The sequence below is a fragment of the Carlito syrichta genome, unplaced genomic scaffold, assembly GCF_000164805.1.
Source record: "Carlito syrichta isolate Samal-C Ts95f unplaced genomic scaffold, Tarsius_syrichta-2.0.1 Scaffold303749, whole genome shotgun sequence".
Taxonomy (NCBI): Eukaryota; Metazoa; Chordata; class Mammalia; order Primates; family Tarsiidae; genus Carlito; species Carlito syrichta.
Window position 1 is genome coordinate 1,053,400 of NW_007247845.1, and position 8,759 is coordinate 1,062,158.

The following is an 8,759-nucleotide window of genomic DNA, read 5'->3' on the forward strand; positions in this document are numbered from 1 at the left end:
CAAATAAAATCACAATCTGAGATCACTAGGGGTTAGGACTTTGACATTTGAATTCGAGAGGGACACAATTCTATCTATAACAGCATCTATTTTGAGGGTGAGGATTAGACTATAGAAATACTCATGCACAATGTTTACTGCAGGACCATTTCTGAGAATCCAAATTTGACATCAACAAGGCCACCCACTGGAGGGCAGTTTCCGCCATGGTTGATGGTCATGGCTGATACTTGTTAAAACTCGAGCTTCCCAAGTCTCATCCCATATATCCTAAATCAGAAAGGGATTGGGGAATTGATATGTGAACAAATGCCCCTGTGATTCTGAGGTGGCTAGCCCTTCAGAGCCCTCAAATTTGGGAAGCACAGTTCTAGCCAATCCTTTTGGGATTCTCAACATTCTGGCCCAGGCACCAGCCAAGTCTGATGTGGTACCCAGGCTCTCTGCAACACTCCATCCCCTGTGATGCCCATGGTGAACTCTAAGCTCAGTCCAGTCACTCTGAAATGCTCAAGGGGGGATTCCCAGATCATCCCAAGATTTTTCTTTATGCTCAGGTCCCAGATGACCAGCTTTGGTCCACAGCCAGCACCAAAGATCACCTGACTTCCAAGTCAGGTGATTTTGCTGGGTAGGAACCAGATTGAACCAGTTTCCCTGGAATCCATCTCCATGAATCCAATAACTTTTCCCCCTCATAGAAATGTAGACAACACAGCCATAAAAAAGAACAAAATCATGAATTTCGCAGCAACCTGGATGGAACTAGAGTCTATAATACTGAGTGACCTCTCACAGAAACAAAGATCCTAGTATCACATGTTCTCACTCATATAATGGACCTTAAACACCCAATGCAATACTATACGAAAATGACTGACCGTACTGGGAAACTATGGTGGGGGGAGGGAGATGGGATTAACAGTAGCAAATATCTGTCTGGGAACGGGGAAACACCCCATATCAACAGGGTGCCTGAATGAAACGCAATTGTATACCTAACCCTTAACTGTACCCCACAACTTCACAATAAAAAAAAAAAAGAAATGTAGACAGGGAGGCCACTAAGAACCAGTGGCCAACCCAAAGAGGAGGACACAAGAGGCCCCTCAATGGCTCTGAGCTGAGCCTGGGTGAGTGGCTGCACAGAACGTCAGGGGAAACAGAAGTCAGAGCAGGAAAATATCAGACAGGGTTAGAGCCACCTCTTCCCTCCCAGGCTGCATCTCCTTCCCCAACCCACCTAACAGACTCCCTACCAGTGGTCCAAGACCAGAGAAAATCCCACTTGTAATTGTACTTGTCAGATAAAGCAGCAATAGCATAAATCTTGGACTGAGCGTCTAGGTTCACCAACTACTTGTACCTCTAAGAATCTCCATTTCTTCATCTGTTTTGTTCCCATCGTCCATCTTCTCTCTGTAAGGAATAGATACCCACTCAAGCCAGCCTATGAAAAGGGAGATTGACTCTTTATAAGGATGCATGCCCCATGGAACCCAATGGCAAGAAAGAATTCACCTGGTTTCATGAGAACCAGGAAACTATTAAGAACTGTGGCCACATCACCTCGCTCTCGTCCCTATGCCTCTGCTCACGTCTCTCTTTCTTTCCATCAAAGGACTTCCTCTGCCACTACCCCAAGGTCAACAGTAGTCATCAGGGTTGCCTCAGTTCTCACTCATATAATGGACCTTAAACACCCAATGCAATACTATACGAAAATGACTGACCGTACTGGGAAACTATGGTGGGGGGAGTTTCCTAAAACCACACCTTTCCACTCAATTTCCCACAGTTCCATTGCTCAATCCTTCAAAGTCCCCATTCCAAATTCCCAGGAGAGGAATTCAAGACCATCCTGGGTCAAACAACCTTCTTTCACCCAATCAACTGTGACTGAGGGATAAGTCACACAGTACAAGCCCAGATCCCTCAGCAGGGCTATAGGTGGTGGCCATCGCCAGAAGAGAGTGTTATGGGTGAGCAGCACTCCAAGCAAGTCTACTGCAGCATGATAAAAAGTCATCGCCATTTTTTAAGCACCTACTAGATGACAGACAGTGAGCCATGTGACATGTGATCCTTACTTCAAGCATTCAAGGCAATTACAGATCTGATAGCTAGGACTTAGAGAGTTGAGGTACCTTGTCTGGGGTCACTTGGCTAATATAGGGAGCAGGAATTCCAACTCAAGCCCTCCAGGTCCCACAGTTGTGCATGCTCCCATCTGCCATCCAGCCCAAGGAAATTGCACCAGGACATGGTACCATTTCATCAAGTTAGGAAAAAAAGAGGTTAACAATCTACCCTGCTGCCAATCCCACTAGTCTATACTGAACATGACATGGCATCACAGGCTGGAAAATGCCTTGGGAAAGCGGAACAAAGTGAAGCCTTGAATGTGCTTGCTGCTACCATGTCACAGTATGGCAATTGCTCACTGGGTATTTCCCTGAGGACTGCAGCATTTTGTTTGTTTGTTTGTTTGAGTTGGAGTCTCACTCCATCGCCCAGGCTGTAGTGCAGTGGCACACTCATGGCCACCACCAGCGTCAACCTGCTGGGCTCAGGTGATCCTTCCACCTCAGCCTTCCAAGTAACCGGAACTACAGGTGCGTGCTACCATGCTCGGCTAATTTTTGTTTTTTTTTAGATTTAAAAATATAGTTTACTAAAAAGCAAATTAGAGAGAGAAAGAGAAGGGAGAGAAAAGATTCACCTCCCCAAGGTGGAGGAGGGGCCAAACCCAGGAAGCATGGCAACAGTCACAGCTCAAAGAGCACATCCAGGCTAATTTTTTATTTATGGTAGAAACAAGGTCTCATCAAGTTGTCCCAGGTGGTCTCAAACCTGCTGGCTCAGGCAACCCACTCGCCTCAGCATCCCAAGGTGCTGGGATTACAGGCTGAGTCACCAAGCCCATCCGGCAGAGTAATTTTTTTTTTAAATCTCTGTTCTGTGTGAGCAAATTTGGTCAAAACCACAGCAGGGGGCTTAGCAGCTGACCAAGACCCCCTGGCAGGAAACGCCTGCTGCTTCCAATATGGTGGTGTGGCCCCATATAAACAGGATCTGAATTCTCAGCCCTGAGCGTGGTACTCCAAGGTAGGTGGCTGTTTGAATTGGAGACACTTCACTTTCTTGTTTGTCACTGAGAAACTTAGCCAAAAGAGTTGGTTAATTGGGTTCAAGTCGGGCATAACAGAGCAAAACCACCATCACAGTCAACTTGCAACTGCTACTGCCACCTTTCAAATCCCAAGGAGGGGGTCAGGCCCACAGAGAGACTCTGCTCCAGAAGGGAGGCAGGTTTGTCCACATTCTGACATATTAGGGATGAAAAGCATAATCTGAGGCCATGAAACAGGCCATGTTCTTTGGCCCTTGTGTTAATTCATTTTACGTGTTAACTTGATGAGACTATGATGCCGAGTTGACAGGTCAAGCACTAGTCTTGTTGCTGTGATGGTATTTTGCATACGTAATTAACATTTACAATCAGTTGATGTCAAGTAAAACAGATTACCCTCTTTGATATAGGCAGGCCTCATCCAATCAGTTCAAGGCCTCATAAGAAAAACTAAGATTTTCTTGGAAAGAAGGAATTCTGCCTCAAGAAATTCTGCCTGGGTTTCCATCCTGCTGGCCTGGCACACAAATTTCAGCCTGGACACTTCAATATCAACTCTGATCTGAATTTCCAGCATGCCGATCTGCACCACAGTCCCCTTAAAATAAATCCTTCTCTCTCTCTCTCTTTCTCTCTCTCTCTCTTTCTCTCTCTCTCTCTCTCTCTCTTTCTCTCTCTCTCTCTCTCTCTCTCTCTCTCTCTCTCTCTCTCTCTCTCTCTCTCTCTGTCTCTGTCTCTCTGTCTCTCTCACTTGCTCTCTCATTCCCTCTGGAGAATATTGACTGATAGAGTTCTCAAAAACAGAGCTACTAACTGTATCCTGATGACATTCACCTCCCACTGACTGAATAGCTTCTGGAGGTGAGAAGCAGCTCGTGCTGTGAAGTGCCCAGGTGCAGATGTTATTGACTTAGGGCCCTCCTGCTTCCATAGCCTCCTGTCTCTGTCTGAGACTCAGGTAACCTCAGATAACCCACTAAAGTTGGTATAGAACTTTTTTACTCAATGTGTGACCCACAAACCAGCTGCATGGGTATCACCTGGGAGCTTTTTGGAAATGTAGAAATTCAGGCCCCATCTCAGACCAGCTGAATCAGAATCTGCCTTTTAACACAATTCCTAGTTTGTTCAAATTACACATAACGTCTGAGAGGTTCTGTAATCAAAAGCAGCCTGTTATTCCAGGATGAACCCTAGACCAGATATTAGTAGATACGGGTGGAGTTCCTCATCGGACTCTTGCCAGCTCTGAGCATTTGAGCAAAACTAATAAGGAAATAGGTATTACTCAGAACTAACTAATAAGAATAGGTTACACTAATGAGATTTCATTAAGTACCAAGCACTGATCTAGGCACTTGTACAAATTAACTCAGCAAACCTGTAAGAAAGGTACTATTAATATCTTTGTTTTACAAACAGCAAAGCTGAAATTCATAGGTGTTAAGTAACCCATCCAAGTTCATATAGTAAATAAATAGTTGAGTCAGGCTTTGGACTCAGAAAACCCAGATCCATAGACATGGGCTGCCTCTCAAAGGACAGAGTCTCCATAATGTTGTACCAGATATGTGAGAAATTCTAGCAGGGGAATAATTCTATTCAACTGTGGGATATGAAGAAAGCTTCACAAAGAATGCAACTGTTGCAATGGTCTTTGGATGACAGGTAGAAATTTGTTAGGACTTATAAGTTGTGGTGCCTTCCATGGGTCCAAAGGCTGTTCCCATAACCAAGATGGAGTTTGCCAGGCAGCCTAGTACTCCTATATGAATGCTGTACCCTCTGCCTGGAACATCCCCGCCATCATCCCTCTCCACTTTCACCTGGTTGCTGTGATGTCATCCTTCAGATCTCAGCCTTCCAAGACCCCCACACTAGGGGGGAAACTTCAGAAGTTTCCCTTCTGAACTCAGCTAACACCAATGGCTTTTCCTTCATGACATTGACGACAGCTTATAATTCAACAGTTGTAATGAGAGGGTGATTAATATCTGACTCTCCCCCTAGAGTGTGAACTTTTGAGGGTAGCGACCGTACCTGTTTCCACCCACTTGTGAATGTCCAAGGTCTAGCCAGTGCCTGGCACACAGTCAGCACTTGGCAGAAGACGCATAACAGGGATTGTCTAAGGCTCTTAATCATCACCCACATCCCCTCTATCTGCATAAAAGTTGGAGGATGGGCTGCAACCTAGAGCAGAAAACCACCCTCCCCTTGAATAATAAATGACAAACAAGAATACTGCCAAACCCGCATACCTTGGGCTTATCCATTTCGACTCCTTCCTAATTTGAACTCACAATAAACACAGACAAATACCTGTCTGTAATCCTAATGCCTGTTACTTGTACAAGGTTGTACTGTTGCCCCAAAAGCATAAATCAGATGATGAAGATAAATTGTGTATTTAAATTTAAAATGTGGCACACATTCCAGCAATGCTGTGGCTTCTCCAAAACTCAAGATCAAAAAGGAATGAAATGAAGTTAAATCCTTTTACGTTAAGGCACTGTGAGTATAGTTCAAACACCAATGACCTAAAGGGGCACATTCTTCAAAATTATGTAATAGATTCAACAAGTTTTTGCACGTAAATTCTCTTTTCAGTATGAAATCCTTCCTTCAGAGGCCATTTTGATACGGGATTAATTTAGTGGTGAATGAAAGAGTTCATTGCACTTCAGAGCCCTGCCTCATGTGGTCTGCTTGGGATCCTCTCGTAAAGCCTTCATTTCAGGCCACTTGGCTATGAGGGCATGTAAATAAAAGCACTTTTCCACATCAGGTTGCCATTTATCAAAGCTGCAATTCTTCTCCTTAGGGTCCAGTTCTATGTTCATTTGCTTGTTTACCAAGTCTCCGTTGGTCTCTTTCAGCTCCACATAGAAATACATCTCCAACTTTGATTTAGGGCCAAGGATTTCTAACAGCAAGTCAGACTTTAGAATGTTGTTCTTTCCTGTAGGAAGGCCTTATCAGATCCCGTCACACACATATTGGTTTTGTGAAAATAAACTCACTGGAAAACCAATAATAAGCCTAGCTTTGGGACTGGTGACAGTGAAAACAAAGCATAAATATAGCTCTGAGCTCTCCTGGCAAAGGCTTTTTTTATTCTCCAAATATGGCAGAGGATCGGCTTGGAGACATCCAAATTCTCCTGTGTTTCTGGATGGCTCAAAGCAAATATAATTTGAAGCAGTGATAGCAAGTAGCCCAGTGCAGCCCTGTGAATTGATGTGAAGTCAGAAATAATTGATTTCAGAAGGAAGGTTTTCTCTGAACAAAGGAATGATTATGGTGACCGTTGTCCTTTGAGAGGTTTGAGTCTCTAAAGGGCCAGGTTGAGACAAATCTCAAAGGGACTAGTTTGTTCTCAAGAAGACAGACATTTTAGAAAACTGGCAGAAGAAACTCTTCCATGCAGATTGTTCATCTTCCTGTTAAGTCTGAGACCGCTACAAAGAAATGACTCATTTATGCTGCAGCTCAATCTGCTTTTTGACCTCCTGCATTAAAGGCAACAGAAAGGTCAATATTTTCTCTGCTAGGCAAGATTCTGCCAAGTTTTTATGCTTGAGGCCAGGTTACCTGCATGTAGGAAGCAAATTCTTTCCCATTCAGGACTTTTCAAAACCTTCCAGCTGGAACTTAGATTTAACCACCTAGACCAGGAATCACAGTGGCAGCCTGTTGCTTGCTTTAGCTAGTATATGCTTTTCCATTGGCACTAACAGTATATTTTAAATTGAATTTCCAGGTCTATGCACACACCACTCCTCCCATTACATACACCTGGTTCAAGTCACCCATTTGCTTTACCTGCTGGTTCTTGAAGGTATTTGAGTTTATTAACCCTCATGAAGATGGAATCTTTCTGGAAAGTTTATGTCTTCCCAATTTTTTGTTTTTTGAGTCAAGGTCTCATTTTGTCGCCCAGGCTGGAATGCAGTGGCATGATCATGACCCTGGCTCAGGTGATCCTTCCACCCCAGCCTCCTGAGTAGCAGGTGTGCCACCACACCTGCCTAATTTTTTAAATTTTTTTGTATGTTGCCCAGGCTGGTCTCAAACTCCTGGGCTCAAGGGATCCTCCTGCCTTGGCCTCCCAAAGTGCTGGAATTACAGGTGTGAGCCACTGCTCCTGGCCTCAGTACAGCCTCTTTAAAAAGGTTAGTAAGCCAGGCTCGGTGGCTCAGCCTGTAATCCCGCGCCTTTGGGAGGCTGAGTGGATTGCCTGAGCCCACGGGTTCAAGACCCGCCTGGGCAAGTTGACTAGACCTCATCTCTACAATAAATCAAAATGAGCCAGGTGTGGTAGCACGCGCCTGTAGTTCCAGCTACTTGGTAGGCTGAGGCGGAAGGATCACCGGAGCCCAGCAGGTCGAGGCTGCGGTGGCCGGAAGTGGCCACTGCACTCCAGTCTGGGTGATAGAGTGAGACTCCAATTCAAAAAATAAAATAAAATAAAATAAATAAAAAGTTTAGTAAACTCATGACTCCTGTCTAATGAACAAATTATTGAAATTGAAGTCGGAATTCTGAGAATAGGTTCTCCCTTGAAGACTCAAAAACCCACTCACCAAGCCAAGTAGAAAGTAGGCTCACTGATCTTCAACTGCAAGCCATCCCTGCCAACCACAAAACAAACAGCTAGAAGCAAGCAGCTTCAGATGCTACAACCTTGAGTTGATTAGGAGGCATGGCGAGCATATTGCACCCAGCACTGTTGTTGTACAGATCATTCACATAAGCAGCAAGCCACTTTTCATTAACAGGATAACTGTGGCCAAGCCGGCCCAGCCAAGAGTTTCTCACTCTACTTGGAGGCCACAAAAGTAGCTCACTCAGAGGGGCCGGGCTGCCTGGTCACTCACATCCAATCAGGCCCACTGCCCACTCCAGCCCAAGTTTTTATCCCTTCTTACCTGCGCTCCTACTATGACCCCTGACGACCTTCTGCTTCTCATCTGTCTTTCCTCGAGCCGTCCGGCCAAACTTTCTAACCCTCTACTCTCTCCACATGGCATCTGGGTAAAGACTGTCTCCTTATTGCCTATTTTCTTCAATACCCCTCATTTGGCTCTACCGCAGTCTCGGTGCAGCTCCCGCCCTGCGGCCAAGCACATTTACCTCTCTCTGCTTTCCACCACCCCACAGTCATTGCCACCTCCCCTTTGCTTATGCTCTTGTGCCTTCTGGGCCACCATCTTTTTTCCTCTCTGTCCACACTCCTTCATATCTCCACTTGAGAAGCTGTTCCCAGCCACCCTATTCCCTCGGGATTGCTCCTTTCATTCAACTCCTTACAGCTCCCGAAGTTTTCAATGTCCCCTTTGTTTTCCACCCTCCTGGACACAGGTCCTGGAGAGCAGGGGTCTGCCTTGAAACTTCTTTGATACCACTCAATTTCTTTTCTTTTTTTTTTAGATGTGGGAGACAATTCAAGATTAGGTATACAAATGTTCATTATGCAGGTACCCTTGCTGATGAGGTGCCCTGCCCTCCCCCAAGCAGATTCCCACTACTGCCAATCCTTTTCTTCTAATGTTAATGATAATTGTTCAAGGCCCACTTATGAATGAGAACATGTGATACTCAGTTCTTTGTTTCTGTGATAGAT